This window comes from Eubalaena glacialis, chromosome X, assembly GCF_028564815.1.
Source record: "Eubalaena glacialis isolate mEubGla1 chromosome X, mEubGla1.1.hap2.+ XY, whole genome shotgun sequence".
Lineage (NCBI taxonomy): Eukaryota > Metazoa > Chordata > Mammalia > Artiodactyla > Balaenidae > Eubalaena > Eubalaena glacialis.
This window is the reverse complement of record NC_083736.1, coordinates 97,467,698-97,487,348: the sequence shown is the minus strand read 5'-3', so window position 1 is coordinate 97,487,348 and position 19,651 is coordinate 97,467,698. Positions and strand designations below refer to the sequence as shown.

At 36.5% G+C, this 19,651-nt stretch overlaps 1 protein-coding gene across 1 annotated transcript in view; it reads right to left on the bottom strand.

Annotated features, from left to right (window-relative positions):
- Nucleotides 1-19,651, bottom strand: part of IL1RAPL2 (interleukin 1 receptor accessory protein like 2) — a 720,608-nt gene that overhangs the window by 270,268 nt on the left and 430,689 nt on the right. The gene's annotated exons all lie outside the window — the stretch shown is intronic.

Here is a 19,651-nt window from a genome sequence, read left to right as displayed (position 1 = left end):
TTGAGCTGTTACTCTATCCATACAATCTCCACTTCCCAGCACATTTAGAGCACCATTGATTCATTGTGAATAGGCCACTTTGACAGCTACACTTTCCAACAAGATCAAACGAATGGTCTATTTTGAGTGGTTTTATAAGCTTGTGAGTGTAAAGAAATACAGATTTTAAAAGTATAATCATATAAACATTAAATCTTCATACCCACTTTGTGGTATTAAATATTCTTAATGAAATATAACCCTAATGGACATTTCTGGTGGACTGAACCTTCTATACCTCTGAATCATCCCTCACTCCCCACCTCAATCTCTAAAACAATATGATAAAACACTGGTACCTTCATTAGGATAAATGATCAAAAATACTGATTGAGCATCTTTTGTCCACTAAGTCCTATGCTAAGTGCTAAGGGAAAAGAAGTAAAATCTTTATCTTTGCCTTCAATATATAATCTAGGACTACGAACACAGAATTAGCACATGAAAATAAAGAGATGAACAAAGAATACAATTTAGTAAAAATAAAATTGTAGCATTTCAGCTATAAGGCTATATGTGGTAAAGGAATGGAGAAAGGAGAGGTCAATATTTGTTGTCAGGGTCGGGCAAAGTTTTATGAAGGAAATGAGTCTCCACACAGACCTTAAGGAATGGAGAAGATTTGGAAAGGCAGAGTAAGGAATAAGAAATGCAAGAAAAATTAATAACACAAATCGAGGAATAGAGGTAGAACTTAGAGAGGCACCTAGAAGAAAGAAGTGTCAGGACTTGGCACGCAGACATAAAATGCTTTACGACAAACCTTATATGAAGCTATTATTTATACCCTGAGTTCCTTTTACTTGTTCCCGTATTTATGCCTTACTTCAACTATCCAACTAGACTCTTACCTATCAAGGGGAAATGTTTTATAAGTCTTTGTAATTCACAAGAGACATAGAATAGAGCTGGGCACGAAAGAGATAATCATTAACCCATTGTTAATTGACTGGTTTAGGAATTCTGTGCCGATCTGAGAGAAGTTCATCTCATATTTGCAAAGATATTTAGAAGAGAAAGAGAGAAACAAAAGTTGATCACATGATAGGGAAGGTTAGGGAAATATACAAATTTGGTGATATTCCCAAAATAGTTGTTGATAACAAACAAATGCACCAGGACAGAGTTTACAGAACATTAGCTTTATCTTCCTGATATCCAAACTGTTAAGGAAAAATTTTAGTGACTTGTTCTCATTTTTCCAACAAATCTTTATTGATGGCCTGTAACGCATCTTGTCCTTATGGAATTGAATGATATATTTTTCTAACTAAGCTAATTTTGGCATAATACAGGCAAACACACAAATACAATATCTATAGTCTTCACTTCTTCAATATTTCAGTTACTCTTAATAACCTTATGTCAATATTTAAATATTATTTGAAATATAAAGGATATGCTTTTAAACAAAATTTAAATATTTGTATTCAAAATCCAGTCACAACAGATGTTCAGTTTTGTTGTTTGCTATCGTTTGTAATAGCAAAATATTGAGAACTACCCAAATATCCATCAGTAGGAGGCTGGTTAAATAATATTATGTTACTTCCATATAATGATAGATTATGATACATCTACTTAAAAGAATTAGGTAAATCTGTACATCTATTATGAAATATCTCCAAGATATACTATTCAATGAAAAAGCAAGGTTCCAAACAGTGTGCACAGTATACTATCCTTTGTGTAAAAAATATATGTGTGTGTGTGTGTGTGCATGCACATGTGCTGTGCATATATATATATATATATATATATATATATTTGTACAAGTGTGGAATATTTCTGAATGGATACATGTGAAACTCATAACAGTGATTTCCTTTGAGGAGAGGAACTAGGTGACTGGGGAATAGTGGTGGGTGAGGTTGGGTTAGGGCAGTACTGGCCAGCAGAGGAAGATTTAATTTTCACTGTATACCTGTTGTACATTTTGAACAACATGCATATACTGTGTATTCAAAACATGAATAAAAATTTTAAAAGTCCAGCCACCTACATTTTATTTATAAAAGAATCATTTTGGTTACTTGGCATAATTATTGTCAATTTGCCTTACACATCCAGATTATAGACACTTAGATTGCTGGAAACTGTTCTTAGTATTATTTTCAAATATGTCTTGCCTGCAAATGTATTAATTGGGATGTGGTAGGTGGGAAGTAACTGTAGGTAATGTATTTAATGCTCAAAGATGAATATCTTGTCTTACTTTCATCAGGATATGAATCTGGAGTCATTGTTGCCCCCCATCCTTACCTCCTGCCATGGACTATGGATATATTTACTCTGATTTTATTATTGTTAAATGTCAATTACTAAAACTTATTAATATTAATGATAATTTTAAGTGCCTTACGTTTACAGGTGGTTCATAATTTTTAAGGTGCTTTCAGATACATTAGTTCATGTGATCTACACAATGACCTTGGAAGGTAAGGAAGATAGTTACAATTATGGCCACCTTAGAGATGAAGCTAAATGAAGCTTGCATTGTCTCATTTGGTGCCCCCTTACGACCAAAAGCCCCTATATGCAGAATGGATAGGAAGATAGATATAAGTTGTAGGCAGGAAAGAGGTAAAAATGCTCAGTACTGAATCAATGGTTTTAGCCTCTTTGACTACAAACTAATTAAGCTTAGGTTCCCAGGCCAGTGGGAGTGGCTTTGTGGCAAACAGCCAGCTGGAACACGGTTTCTGTAGAACATTCCATGCACATACATTTTTTTCCCTAAACTCATGAATGAAAGGAGATGAACTTACACTTATCCTAATGCATCCCAGTGGGATGTATGGGCGTGGAACCTCATTAAATTCCAATATCATGTCTAGGCCTGGGAATTGCCAAGAAGTGCAAAACATTTGTGATGATAAAGCAGGAGCTGCAGCAATTCATCTGGATCCTGACCGCCAGCCCAGAGACAAATCTATCAGCGCCCAGCATAATTATAGCATTTGCAGATTAGCTAGAGCACATGCTGCCATGAGTAGGCAAGCTCATTTCATTTTTCTTCTTTTTTAAAAAATCTCATCTGAAAATCACATTTACTGTTTGGGAAATGAAGGGGAGAACTGTCAATACTAGACCCCATGAACAACACAGCGGAGATTTACAATTTTATTAGAAAACTTATCCTGGACCCCTAGAGGGATTAACTGGGGTCTGAGCTAGTCTTTCAATTTTCTGCTCAAGCTTCATGCTTTGATTGAAAGAATGAGAGCAAAGGATGCAGTTTGGTACTAACATTTCAGTCCACAATTCCTCCCTGCATTTCCCTCTGTAGCTGCTTATGTTTAATTATCCTTAACTATAATTGCTCTACTGAGTATACCATGGTATTAGTCTTAATGTGCTAGTGAAGCTACGACTGTTACTGCCTGCTTCTTCCTAAAGCTAGGTTTTATATGTTCAACACTAACTTTCCTGAGGAGAATGTCCAAATTAGCTCTTTCTTTCCTATTGCAGGCAAAGGTGTGTCTACCTATACAACCAGATCAATTGATTTGACTGAAATGATTGGTAAATTTCTATGAACTTAGTATAAGAAATCAGTAGAATTAACTGTTTGAATAAATCAATTTATGTGACTATATTGCCTAAGTGTTACATACAGTTATTACAAGTGTCATTGTCCTCTTTTGTTGATTTGTCTCTTTAATTAGACTTGCTAGCAAGCCAAGTGGAAGGGAATAGAAGGACAGCTTGATGCAAAGGACACTAAGTGTATGAACCCAGTAGAATCACAAAGTAGCTATTTAATTTCTAGGAATGAAGACATTATGAAATGTGTATGTTAAGGTCAATGAAATGGATCTCTCCAAATCCATTCAACGTATCAGCACTGAAATCACATTCCAAAATCATTATTTTCACCACAACATTTAACCATACAAAATCTCCCAATGTCCCCTACATTTACAAGAGGATAAAATATGAACCTGTCAGGTGTAAACATAAAGGCAGTCATGATATAGCCTTAAAAAAAGCCTTCCTGTCTTCTTACCCACTCTTCTACTTTATCTGTGCTTTGTTTGGCCAAGTTACTTTCCTTATTTAGACATTGCATTAATTTCCAACTCTGCATCTTGGCTTAAACACTTTCCCTAAGCTTAGAGACAAATAATAATAGTTGCCATAGTTATCATTTATTTAGTATCTGCTGTGTGCTAGGCCCTGTTCTAAGGCATTTTATATTACATTTTACAAATAACTTTCCCAAAGTCAAGGAGCTTGTAAAAGAGGGATCTGAAATGAGTAATGTCTGATCTCACCATGCCCACAGTGTCTAAGACCTTCCCCTTCCTTTTTGCCATCCCAAGTCCTATCTATCTTCCAAAAGTCAGTTTAAGTAAGTCCAACGTCCTCCAGAAAACCTTCCCTAATAAAAGCCCAAACAAACCTTTCCTCTCTCTGAAATCCTAAAGCATTTACTATTTCTTTGAACCACTCAGTTGGTTCACAGCATACATTGCTTTGAAAACAAATTAAACTTCACCTTATATGGGTATATCTAGTCTCCCTAACTAGATTTTGAAGTTCCTAGATGACAAGAATCATGTCTCACATAACCCAACAATCAAGGTAGTGTCTGACACTGTGGAACAAATAAACACAATTTTCAAATTATTTTCCCATTGTATTCTTTCTCTAAAAATGGGTGCTCCCAATAGGGTTCTTAGGTTACAAGGAACAGAAACACAGTCTTGCTAATTTAAGCAAAAAGGGAATTTATCAGAAGGATGTCTCAAGGATGGACAGGATGTCTGGGGAACTAAGTTTAGATACAGGAAAGAAACCAGGCTAGGTCTAGATGTACAGGCAAAAGGGACTGCACAACAATTTCATCTTGATCCCATCATAGGACTGAATTCACTCCAACTGGTTTGTGTGTGTGTGTGTGTGTGTGTGTGTGTATGTGTGTTTAATTTGTTTTGTCTTATTGTGTTGTATCTTGTTTTCTGTCCTTGTGTCACTTTGATCAAGATTCAAAATTCCAGGAAAGAGAGGCTGAATGGATAAGTTTTTAACTCCAGCCCTAGCCAAGACTGCATGCACACACCGAGGAAAACAAGAATCTCCCTAAAGCAGGATTTCACAACCTCAGCAATATTAATTTTCAGTGCCAGATAATTCTCTCTTGTAGGTGGCTGTCTTGTGCATTGTAGGATGTTTAACAGCATCCCTGGCCTCTACCCACTAAATGCTAGTAGCACCTTCCCCCAGTTGTAAAACCCAAAAATATCTCCAGATATTGGCAAATGCCCCTGGGGAGCAAAATCACCCCAGGTTGAGAACCACTGTCCTGCAGGAAACCTAGGTTCTCTGATGTTCTGAGGGAACCAAAGATCTTCAGAAAGAAGACTTGGGAATAGTCTTCACATGGGAAAAGGAAATGGAGGTCCTTACTAAGCAAATTAGATCTAGGGAGAGTCAGGGATCTTGTTAATATCCTTAAAGGTTTCCTGTAATCATGAAGGGAGATTATCCAAGTCTAGCCAAAGTAGTCGACTAGTTTCAAGATTTCATAAATTGAACACAGAATGAATCCAGAAATTGCTGAGTTCTGGAAACATCATAAGCATTATTATTTCTTGGAAAGGAATATCTCTTTCTGAATTAACATTAGAGACTTCCTAATTCTGAATTATGAGGCACATATTTTACTGGCTACTTAGTGAATATAAAGTCCCATATACTGTGAATATTTCATTTCTAGGATTACTAAGCTGAGAATCCCCTAATTTAGGTGATCATTCAGGAAAAAATATACAATAAATATGATTATTTAATATTATCTTTAATCCTCCAAACTTATAAACCCAAACAGGATCAGTCTTAGATATAATGTGTCTCCTTTGCCCTAAGCTTCCTCGTTTTGTGTACCTTACTTCAGAGGAGTTTCTTCTCCAGCCTGCTTTTAGACACCCAGTGTTGTGTCTCTCTAATCAAAACTCGCTGCAAAGAAATCTCTGCAATTTAAACCTTAGAATGAACTTAAGGTATCTGAATCTCCTCTCCTAAGGCTAGTTGCTTTTGAAGGATTGTCTGGAAATGTGGAAGGGCAGGCTTTATTCCTTAGTAGGGGGTTAAACAGCAGGCATATAATTGGCCCCAGGACCCTTCTCTTTACTCCTGTCTTCACATTGGTGTTGGTCAACAGACAGGGTGGACTTCAGCAGAAGTTAATGAAGACAGATACAGTTATTTTCCTCAAGATTCCAACCAGCATTATTATGAGTGATTTCTCCACTTCTTAACATATCTTAGGAAAGAGAGCCCAGCATAGTTTAAATTTAAAAATACATCAATGTTCATTAAAAGTCAAGTCTTGTTTTCACTTCAGCCTGTTACTACCTCCATCAACTAAGCACTATAGCAATTAATTTTTTATAAATATTTTCTCCACCAAAACTCTAATATATCTACTGCATTTAAAACAGGAGGGGTTCTTATTAGTTATCCATTTTATACATATTATTGTGTATATGTCAATCCCAATCCCAACTAATAAGAACCTGCTGTATAAAAAAACACAATAAAATAAAATTCAAATAAATAAATAAATAAAACAGGAGGAGGCAGACTGACATATATTATTTGTCTATTAATTCCATCCAAAAAGAATATGGATTCTCTAGGTGTTCCAACTATAGTAGAAAGGCTGAGATGGGGTCGGAAAATAAAATCAATCCAGTGATTCCAAGAGTCATTTGGAGATTTGTTTTAAACCACTGGTGGCTCAACCTTTGGATATTTAGATACGTGTCTCCCACACCTCCCTACTACTGACTAAGAATAATTTCCTTTAGTAAGTCACTACTATTGATGGTGGTGGCTCATGTTCCTCATGCGTGTATTTGAAAGATAAAATTATTGAGAAACACGGAGTCAAACAGACAGGAGGTAATATTCATATGATTAAATTGCTTTTTAATGCAAATACATTCTAGTTGAATTAAAATACTCCTACCATAATTTAAAGCCATTCCAAGTATTTGTCTTTATTTAAAACATAAAGTCAGGTATTTTCTTTGAATCAATAGGTGATCCTTTAACAGGCAGATGCTAAGCTGCCAGGGAAGTGCTGGGCAACCTACCAGGCCATTGCCCCTGCACAGCTCAGGATCTCGCTAGCAACTGCTCTGGGCATCTGGCTCAAAGACTCTGTGCTGCCTTGCAATTCAATGGATGTGCCTTGAGGGTCCTGAATGGTCAGGGGTGCTGTGAAGTTGCCCTGAGGTGCCCTTTCCTCTAGATTCCATATTTATTTCCACTAATATTTGAGTTTTGAGCAATGCATGAGCTTTGGGAAAGCTTGAGCATAAAGGCAGGGCAATTTCTTCTTGATGCCATTTGACACAGGGCCGTTCTCTGGAGAGAACAATGTTTATTCAGCACAAGTCCGCCCAGACATAAAACAACTTCTTCAAACTTGAAAAGAAAACAACCTTGGGGGAAATGGAAACTTAAACAGAGGTTGTGATGGTAGTTTTTTTTTTTTTTTCTCTCTTCACAGAACATGCTTTTTCTTCACTTTTGCCTTTTCCCCCTCAAGAAAGATTTTTGCCTTCTCTCTGTAAAACAGTACTCTCTGGGCACTTAAATGTTGATGTCTAACACATTCCAAATGTGGTTACTATCAAATAAGTTACCTGAGATAGTGTACTTCTGAGTTCCACACAGAACTTGGGATATAGTTAACACTAAAACAATGAGAGGTTACACATAGAAGATAGATCAGTTTTAAATTTTTTCAGCTTTATTGAAATATAATTGACATATAACATTGTGTAAGTTTACCGTATACAATCTGTTGATTTGACACACATATATTGCAATACAATTACCACCATATAGCTAACTAATACCTCCATCAGGTCACATAATTATAATTTCTTTTTTGTGGTGAGAACATTTAAGGTCTACTCTCTTAGCAGCTTTCAAGTATATACAACAGTAATGTTCATTATAATCACCATGCTGTGTATTAGATCCCTAGAACTTATTCATCTTCTAACAAGAAGTTTGTACTCTTTGACAAACATTGCCTTATTTTTTCCCACCTTCCAGCTCCTGGTAACCACCATACCAGTCTCTGTTTCTATGAGTTCAGCTTTTTTAGATTCCATGTATAAGTGATATCATGCAGTATTTTTCTTGTCTGAATTATTTCACTTAGCACAGTGCCCTCCAGGTCCATCTATGGTGGCACAAATGGCAAGATTTCCTTCTTTCTCACAGCTAAATAGTATTCCATTGTGTATCTTTATAAGATAGATCAATTTTCAACTTGCATCAAGATCCTCATTGGCTTCTGTGGTTACTGATCTGTCAGATTCTAGAAATTTGGCCCCGATAGTTATGCCTAAGAATATAATAAGATACTCTGGGATGGATAATTTTAGAGCTAGACAGGCTCATATTTGTCTAATTCATCTGGCTATTTTGAAAGATGAAGAAACTGAAAGGTAGAAAATGAAAGGATTTTCTGAACATCATATCGCAAATTAGTGATAAAACAGAAGACTAAAACCCATGTTTCCTGAATTAAAGATCAATATCCTTGCCGCTGCACCATGGCTAACATTGACTAAGCATGCATTCCATGCCAAGCTCTTTTACATTCATTCCATCATTAAATCCTCATGACAATACATGAAGTAGGTCCTAACATTATCAACATTTGACAGATGAGACAATTGAGGCTCAGTGAGATTAAGTGACTTGCCTAAAGTCACATTGCTGATAAATACATTATGGGTCCAGGAATCAACCTAAGTCTATTTGGCTCTTGAGTCTGAGCTCATAGACACTACTCTATACTGTTACCCCTTTTCCTTGTTTTTTGATTTAAGACTCTGTTTCTTTTATTCAAAACATATCCTGTTTCCATATAAGCATCTCAGAAAATACTTATTTAATTAGTGGAGTTTGGGGATGAATTGACTGAATACCTTTTACTGTATCTATACAATTCTACAAGTCAAAGAGTGGGATGAAAATTCAATTTGGATTATTTGGTGTCATTCATTCTTTCAATCAGTTAACAAATGTTTATAGTTCTATTATAGAAAGTTACTGTACTAAATAGTGTATGTGTCTGTGCTGCAGTTGGGGATGTAAAGCACAAATTTGAACAATATGTGGAGTCATATAAAAAGGGTTAATCTAGTATGAGAGATAGGCATGTACAAATGGCTGACAAAAAGAGGAAATTTTCTATTTTAGTTTTTCTTGCTATTATAACAAGTTACCACAAACTTAGTGGTTTAAAACAACACATTTATTATTATCTTATAGTTTAAGACATCAGAATTCTGACGTGGATCTTACTGGACTAAAATCAAGGTGCTGGCAAAGCTGTGTCCTTTTCTGAGGCCCTAGGGGACAATTTATTTCCTTTCCTTTTCCAGCTTATAGAGGCTGCCCACATTCCTTGGTGCTTGGTCTTCTTCCATCTACAAAGCCAGCAATTGTATCAATAGGTTGAGTCCTTCCCACATTACATCATACCAACCTTCTCTTCTGCCTCCCTCTTCTACTTTTAACAACGCTTGTGATTATATTGGGCTCATTTTGATAATTAAGATTAATTTCCCTATTTTATAGTCACATGACTAGCAATCGTAAATCCATTTGCAACGTTAATTTGCCCTTGCTATATAACCTAACAGATTCCTAAGAGATTAAGATGTGGACATCTTTGGGGAGCCATTATTCTGCCTACTAAAATGCCACAACAGGTAATCAAATAAAATACAAATAGAATTTATAGAAGGATATGACGTCTTGGCTGTCATATGGAACAACAACATACATTATTGCATGCACTGTATTTTAATGAAATAAACTTTTATTTAGTGGTCTCATTTCAGCCAAATCAGTTTGTGAACAGGGACACAATCTTTGTTTTCAAACAGAAGTCCATCCAGACAATTAATTATTTGAATAGATTGGGCTGGTATTGATACTTCTGTTTTCAGCTTAATGATTTATTTATTTACAAGTACTGAACTGATTAGGCATCCATAGCCTATCAATATAATGTTTTGTAATGCAAAAGAATAAGAAAAAGCAGAATATCACTTAAGCAATTTTAACCATTTGGATGTGCTTATAGTCCCTAATGAAGACTACAACTGTAGACATTAAATAAGGAATTGCTTTAGAATCAAAATTTCATGCCAAGAATAATTTTCTAATTCACAGAATAATCTTTTGGTGGACATTAAACATGATGTGATATTTAGAACTCAGGAATAAATTGTCCTCCTAAGTGGAGAACTTTTCTAACATAAAGACTGACTTTGGGGTCTGAAGTTGAAAAAAACAACTGGTATCAATCACAGGGCATTATCCCTTCATGTTAGCTTTGCATTTCCAGAAAATTTTTCATGATCATGATTAACCCATTTGTTTGCATGAAAGCAAGTCAAATGCATGGTCATCAAAAACACTATAAATTGCAGGGTATTATTTTGACTTTGCAGATGAGGAAACTGAGGTTCAGAAAACTTAATTTACTCACCTAAGGATACCCTGCTACTAAGGGACAGAACCAGGATTTAAAATCCAATTCCCTGACTCCTATTCTGTAGTCTCCTAGTTTCATTTAATCCTCACAACATTCCTATGAGGTGAGTACTACTATAATTCCTGTTTTATTGTTGAGGAAATTAAGGTTCAGAGAGGTTGGGTAACATAACCAGCTAGCAAAAGTGGCAGAAATGTTACCCAAATCTACAACTATATGACATTAAAGCTGGGATCTTTCCCCCTAAAACTCTCTAGGATGAATATGTCATAGTATTTCAAATCAACTCAATCCTACTACAAATATATCTGAAAATAAAATCATTTTGCTTTCCATTTTCATCACTGAAGTCAGAACCTGGCCCTTCGAAATCTTGATTGATTTCCCACATGATGGCAGCACTCTGGGAGGTTTCCAAGCTTGTTCCCTGTCTTCGTAAACACTGATGAGCACTAATTTAATTAATCAAATATAAGTTGACGTATGATGTTGAAATTGATTTTCAAATGAAGCCAATTATGATTGTTCTCAGTTCCAAGGAGAAAATATAAGCTGGGTGATTTCAAGACACAATTATTGAATGCAGAAGAATTGAAGACAAGAGAAGAAAAAACGGAATTTACAAAGCACTTTCCCTTTTCAATTATTATCTCATTAAATCCAACTGAGAGGCTAGTAGGGCAAGGATTGCTGTCTCCAGAAACTGAGATATGAAATCTCAGAAATTTTTCAAAGTAGGATCCAAGTCTCGCAAAACTGAATGCCTTGATATTTTTAATCAACCTCATAAACTTCCCCTCTAACTGTAGAACTTTAACGATAGACCCATATTTTCTGATAGGATAAGCACTTCCTCAGCTGTCATTATCATTCATCTCCTGATATAATTTTGTCAAGAGATTGGACTCAATGCTCAGAAAGAGAATCTGCATCTCTGAATAAGAAGCCTTTCATTACCATAAGGCAGGCTAATGCTATGACAGGATAGTCACTCCCTGGCACTCCACATTACAGTCTTCTTCATACTGGTTGAAATGAAGCAGCTTCCAAGTGTGGTTTAATCCACCTGAGGGTCTGCACGTACCCCCTCCCCACCCCATCATCCACTGATCTGGACTAATGCTTCACTGCAGAACATTCCAGTACAAATGAAACCCAGGTGCTCAAGGCTGCTCTGGCCTTATGCCATATTGATCTGGTGTCACTGGATATTTCTACAGCAAACACACACTTTCTCTAATAGTGTCTTTAGTCAAGAAGTGGTCAAGTCATTTGTGAGAGAACAAAAGGCTTTTCAAGGAACTTTCTTCTGTAGGGGTGTTTACCTAGGGTTATCAACCCATTACAACACTGCAGATCGATCTTGCTGTATTAGGTGACTCAGTGTCTACTGCTCTGCTTTTAGCCTGCTAAGTTACTGACATGTCTAACCAAAACCCAGGCCTTCAGGATCTTTGTCTGAATGCTTCAGCCTGAGCCTGACAGCTGGAGCTCACTAGCATATAGCCATTTAGTTTCAGAGATCCTTAAAGAAGAAAAAAGTGCTGTCCATTTCTTGAAGAGAGAATTTTAGTTCCTGGGACAGCAAAAGCCCCTCATCCTTGCCTGTCTTATGTGTATCCAGACCTTGGAAATGTCTGTGATGTTCATCAGCACTGGGCTGATCTCACTCTAATTCAGAGCAGATGGCTGATAATATGTTATGATTTTAAAAGGAAAGCCTCTTCCAACTTTCAAAAACATCTGCCACCCACTATCTAGGTCATAAACCCTATAATATTGCTGTTGAAAGCACAGACTCTGGGTTAAGAATACCTGAGTTTGAATCTGGATCTGCCACCTACTGTGTGACCTTGATCATGTTTCTTAATTCCTCCAGGATTCCATTTCCTTAATGCATAACTGTGGATGGTAATTGTACCCACTCTTTAGGATTGTTATGAGGATTAAATGAGATGATGCTTCTGAAGTGCAAAGTAGAGAACTGGCTCATAGTTAGTTCTCAATCAATGGTAGCAATTATTATTAATTTGCCAATTAAAGAAAACACTGAGTTGTATCTACTTCTAGGGAGAGAACCCAATGTAATGTATGACTGAGAATAGGTATGGCAATGAGAGAAAGGTTGAAAGGACAAGGGTAGGGTACTGAAGGGAAGAAGTGAGAGTAGGGTAGAGACAGAGCAACCAGATCACCAAAGCAATTTGCACTCATTTTAACAATCCCATTTTCCAATACCTTGAGCAGTCACAGTACTTGTGTATAGAGATCCAGATCTAAAACTCACATGGCCAGCTTCTGCCTTGGTAAGGGGATTGGATTTTTCTTTACAAGCTTAAAAAATATCTATAATATTGTGTAGGAAATAGATGAGCTGGCAGGTGTGTTTCAATAGTATCTATGTGGAAAATACACTGAACCTAAGTCAGTGATTTTACTGACTCCTCCTACCACTGCAAAATGAAAAGGAAATTGAGCTGGTTGGTTGGAGTTTCAGGCTGATGTCCATTTTGCTGCAAAACAGGTAGGCAAATTATTGGCACAATAATAGAAGCCACTTCATCAGCTTAATGAAATGTCTTCCACAGAATGGATAGACTAAAAGCAGCTCACTCTCCATGAGGTATATTGTTTAAGCCCTGGCCTGAAATTTCAGAGACCTGAGTTTTAATCCAGACTGCTAATAATATACTGTGTGACATTGGACAATTCAGATAACTTTTCAGTTGCTTAGTTTCCCCATCTTCAAAATGGGGATGATAATCACCCTGTATAGTTTGTACGGTTAATATAAGGACCAAATGAAATAAAAAATATAAAAGCCCTATGCAGTTTTAAAAAAGAACTCTAAAAATGTAAGCTATAAAGTGGGAAATATCCTCCTAAAGTAACAACTTCCAACAATGCATCCCAGAGATATAGCTGTCTTCTGCCATTCCTAGAAGTATCCAAGGAGGAAATCTACAGGACCAGTTTGGTTGCTTGTTCAGTGTTTTAAAAGATTTTGTCACCATACCATTCTACTTTATGTCTAGTATAAATTTATCTAACTGCAATGAATGGCTACATTTAGTAAAGAAAAGGGAGAAGAATCATCAACTATATTTCTGGAAAATAATATATAACACTCATATGGCACTTACTATAAGTCAGGTACTATTCTAAAGACTTAGATATTAATTCATTTAAAGCTTACAATAACTCTATGATTGAGGTACATACTGTTATTATCTCTATTTTATAGATAAAATACTGAGGCATCAAAAAATTAGGTGACCTGCCCTAGGTAACATATCTAGTAAGAAACAGAGCTGAGGTTTGAATTTAGGCAGTCTGGCTGCAGAGTTCTTGCTAAGTATAAGCTTAATACAATCCCGATCAATTTGTCACTTCGATGAGCATTTAGTCCTACAAAATCATAATTAGAAATACACTAGTCCTCCTAACACATAAATTCCTTCTAAAGAGTCCCCAACATTTAGTCTTGGCTTGATAACTTTTCTGCAATAGGCTCACTACCTCACAAGGTTGATCATTTCAATTTTAAATAACTCTATTAAAAATTTATTCTTTACATTCATCTAAAATTTGTCTCTTTGTATGTTTTATCTGCTGGTCCTATTTCTGCTCTTTGGAATAACACAGAATAAACCAACACACCTTTTATATACCAATGCCTAAAATATTTGCAGAAAGATCTCTTGATTTCTTTCACCCCCCTACCTTTCTGAAAATCTTACCCTTTCCAGGCTAAACACTCTCAGTTCCTTCAATTGTCCATTGTTTTTTAGGTGACATGTATTCCGAAACCCTTTACCATCCTAGACATCCTTTTTTGGGCAAAATGTAGTCTGTCAATAGATCTCTTAAATAAGGCAAAATAAACTGAACACATGATTTCAGATGTCATCTAAAGTGCAGTGGAACCAATACTTCTATTGTTCTGGACCCTGCCTTCCTGCGATGCAGACTAAGACTAAATTAGCATTTTTGGCAACCTAGTCATACTGCTTGTGTTCTTAGCCAAATAAAAACCCGAGACTGTACTTTTGCAGTTGGATTTTTGGACCTGAATGAAAAACTTTACATTTTTTTGATTAAATGTCATCTGGTTAGTTTCAACCCATCATTCCAAACTACTGAGATCTTTTTGAATAAGAATTATGTTCTCCAAAGAATTAACTGTCCCTCCCAACTTCCTCTCATCTGCAAATGTGATAAGTATAATTTATATGTCATCTAAGTCACTGATAAAAAATGCAGAACTGGACAGCACCCTGAGAGAGGGCTCTCTGGTGGTCAACAACACTGATTCACTAATCAACACTTCTGAAGTATAGTGCCTGCTGCATGCCCAATGTTCCCCACTGTGCCACATTTCTCTGGCTCTGTCTCATGCTCTGAGCCATTCTTCTCCAAATTGGACAAGCTAAGTATTTTGTGGAGAACAGTGCAAAAGTTAAGAATTTTAAGACAGTAACACTAGATCATTAAACCAAGTGTGGGGCCCTTCTAAGCATGGGACCCTGTATGACTACACAGGTCCTGTGTAGCTACCTGCCCATGCAGCTAGCCCTATCCCCAAACATTCCTGTGACAGAGACTGCTAGCTGTTCTGAAAAATCTGTTTTCTTTTCTTTCTGAGCAGATACCTAGACTGTATGTGCCAGCCTCCACTGCAGTTAGGTGTGACTATGAGTCTGAGTTCTAGCCAATACAATGTGAATGGAAGTGACATATATCAATTCCAGACCTGGCTCATAAAAATTTCACACACGAGTTTTTTCATGCCATTTTCTCTTTCATTAGCTTGATACAGATGAAAATGGAGACCTTGGAAGCCACATGCTACAGGTGGTAAAATTTCAAGAATGAAGGAACCGAAGTACTTGAATTAAGAATACTTTTTTTTAAAGAGTCGTGTACCACGATGTTCATTGCAGCTCTATTTACAAGAGCCAGGACATGGAAGCAACCTAAGTGTCCATCGACAGATGAATGGATAAAGAAGATGTGGCACATATATACAATGGAATATTACTCAGCCATAAAAAGAAATGAAATTGAGTTATTTGTAGTGAGGTGGATGGACCTAGAGTCTGTCATACAGAGTGAAGTAAGTCAGAAAGAGAAAAACAAATACCATATTCTAACACATATATATGGAATCTTAAAAAAAAAAAAGAATGGTCATGAAGAACCTAGGGGCAAGACGGGAATAAAGATGCAGACCTACTAGAAAATGGACTTGAGGACATGGGGAGGGGGAAGGGTAAGCTGGGACAAAGTGAGAGAGTGGTAGTGTATATATGGACATATATACACTACCAAATGTAAAATAGATTGCTAGTGGTAAGCAGTCGCATAGCACAGGGAGATCAACTCAGTGCTTTGTGACCAGCTAGAGGGGTGGGATAGGGAGTGTGGGAGGGAGGGAGACGCAAGAGTGAAGAGAGATGGGGATATATGTATATGTATAACTGATTCACTTTGTTATAAAGCAGAAACTAACACACCATTGTAAAGCAATTATACTCCAATAAAAACGTTAAAAAAAATAAAGAAATAAAGGAGAAAAAAAAAGAATACTTTTTTTAGAACTTTGTGTGAAAAAAATTAATTTATATTAGGGTTGAATCATTATACATCTTTGGGTTTGTTTCTTAAGCTGCTAATGTCACTCTAGAAAATACATTGCTTGAATATCAGGATTACGTAGAAGACTAGTTAAAATTCACCTGGGTCCCCCAACTAGAGAATACAATCCAGTGGGTCTGAGGTGGGGACTGGAAATCTGTGTTCTTAACCAACTCCTCACAGCTCATTCTGATGATAAGACAAGTTTGGAGACCCATTGTCTAGGCTTTTCCTTCCATTTTCCTTATCACAATACCCCCATCCTATGTTTGATTTTCTCCTGGTTCTTATTTCCCAGGTGATATTTACCTCATGTATTTAATTAATCTGCTTCATGGAATACAGTTTTGATGTCTGGCACTCCAGCAGCCATCTTGTAATTTGGGGATGGAAGTTATATGCAAAAAATGGAGGAGCAGAAAGAGAGTAAAACCTAGATCCCTGACGACTTCTTGAAACTTCCATACCAACTCTGGACTGTCTAACTCCTGATTCTTTTTGCTTTGAGAGAATGAATGCTTATGTGTTTGAAAAACTATTCAGTAGAGTTTTCTGTTATGTAGTTTTCTATTCTATGCAGTAGAAGCTAATCCTAACCCACAGGGAATTATGTTAGAATATGCTGTTCTTTCAGGGCCCATGATATACATTTCCTTATGCTGATGGTTGCTCTTTATCTTCATATAAAACCAGGCCTTCTCTGAGTAACTTGTCCAAGCAATTGAGTAGTATGGTGGAAGCAATGGAAGTCAGTACTTCATTTCACTAGGATCTTAAATCAGATTGTATTTCTCTTTAGTCATCAAGAAATGCCTCTTACAAGGCTAGAGATATCACTGTCAAAGTCTTAAAAATCTCAGAGACAATATCCTGTGTTTGATATGTTTCAATGAATATTTACCTTATACCAGCTTGCTATGGTCTGAATGTATGTGTCCCCTCAAAATTCATATGTTGAAACCTAATGCCCAAAGTGATAATATTCAGAGGTGAGGCATTTTGGAGGTAAGTCATATGAATGGGATTAATGCCCTTATAAAAGGGACCCCAGAGAGATCCCTTGCCTCTTCTGCTATGTGGCGTTACATTGAGAAAACCACTGTCAATGAGGAATCAGGCTCTCATCAGACCAAATCTACCGATGACTTGACCTGGAACTTCCCAGCCTGCAGAACTGTAAGAAATAAATTTCCGTTGTTTATAAGCCACCCATCTATATGGTATTTTTGTTATAGCAGCCCAAATAGACTAAGACAGAGCTCATGCTCTTCCTAATCTGATGAAAAGAAATAAGTGTGCTTTTGAGAAGCAAGATGATTGAGGCACCCCTTTTGGTTCAAGATGATTTTGAAAAGCATGGATGCGGATGGTTCTTTCTTTCATTCTTCTTTCATCTATTAAAAAGTAAAGATGGGGTGACAGATGCACAGGATCTGATCATCCATCTTAAAGGGACAGTTGGAGTTTTTGCATACAAATGAAAGCTATCATTCTTGTCACCTTTAAGCTGGAGTTCTAAACACGATGTCTGCAGCCAATTAATGTTCCATGACCAATCAGAGCACTCATGCAGACTGTTCTCCCATCCTGAAACATAATCCCAATGCCCCAAATTATTAGTTACAGAAGATAGAGAAGTTTTAACTTGTGATTTCCAATCAACTTGACTCAATATATTATTCATTTATGCTAAAAGCATGTATTTTCCAAAAATATTTTGACTATGTCTTGACAATGAAAAGCTGCTGAATAAAAGGCCTAAATTATTTGAGATTAGGTGTTCTGTAATGTAATGTCACAAAGAAGTCCAGCCCCACAAAGGTCAGCTTCCTAAGGATCATAGTCATGACTAGAGACATGCAGAATTCTGATTTCTGATTCAGGAGACAAAATCGTCACTTGGCTGTGAGAATTGGACCATCAATTCTGTCTTTCAGTGATGCTACCTCTATCCCTCGCAAATCCTTGGAATATGCCAATTTGGATGGTCTAAGAAGATATATGTGTGACATCAATAATGTCAGGGATAAAGTATGCCCACTGAGTATGCTCAAGGGATCTTGTGCCCTTAAAAGAGAGAAAAGCTAGAGAACAAGGATAACAGGCTTACTGACAGCTAACAAGCAGCCACAAGTAGCTTTAAAGCTGGACTGAGTCAGAAGTAGTATTTGCTTAAAAGCCCATTGTCCTTGAACAAAGAGAGAAAGCCCCTTGCACAGAAGAGGCAGGTCAATTTTCCCACTCTGAAATGTTGACAGCACTTTCCTTGCTGGGCTAGCAATCTACTAAGTGGGAGAGTGGTTGATTTCCTTACTCCTCAGTTCTGCAAATATATCTATGGGTGGTCCCTTCTGGCTAGCCAGAGTCAGGTTAAAATTCAACAGTAAGTGAAGCATTACTCATTAGGATGGATTGATTGGTTACCTACAAATGCAGGGTCCATCTCTATAAAAAGCTGAATTTTGAGAAGAATATTAACATCCTTGTACATTTATGTTAACACCTTTAACGTAAAAGCAAGTCTGTCTTTAAGTAATAACAGAGGAAAATAAATCAACAATAGTTTACAATGAATAATCTATGTTTAAAATAAAAACCAGCTCTCAAGTTCCATAATTATTCATTTCCATGACTTAATAGTACAAAATGAGAATGTGTTTTCCCATTCAAAGAAATTCTTGATACCAAGTCCACTTTACTTTCTTAGGAAAAAAGCCTTCTATAGAGTCAGTTTGAAAGAGGGAAAACATGGATATCTCTCAGGATTGAAGCTTAAAAATAAGCGAATGCTATGTTTTCTTCTTTCTAGATGGTATGGGAACTAAGGCAATACAACAGTGGTAAAAGGCTTATTAACTAGACATGAATTCCAATCCCAGCTCCACTACTTATTAGCAATATAAAAATTATGTAAACACTCTATGCCTCAGTTTCCTCACAAGTAAATGAGAATATTAGAATTTTTATTATATAGGGTTATTATAAGGATTAAATGAGATAACGTAAGCACTTATTAAATTAGAGCTGATGTGATTTTGATCATTACCACAGTCTTATTCTCTTGGTCCAATTTATAATCTTTACAAAATTCAAATAGGAATGTCCAAACATTGGTGCTGTATCTCAATGTCATTTCTTAAAGATATCTGTGTCAGAAGGGATTTACTGAGTATCTGTTATGTGCCTGGCATTGTGCTAGATACTGTAAAGAAGAAGGAAGATTTTACAGCTACTGCTTTCAAGGAATGTACAGTCAAAGTTGGAGTATATAGTCAAGTTTTGACAGAGTCTCTGGCAGATGCTAGAAATGCTTAATCTATAATGAGTAGTATACGACCAGGACTAGAATATAAAACTAGCCTAGACTGCTTAAATGGGAGAACAGATACTAAGATCATGTTGAAAAGTGATTTATTCACAGATTTTAGATAAACC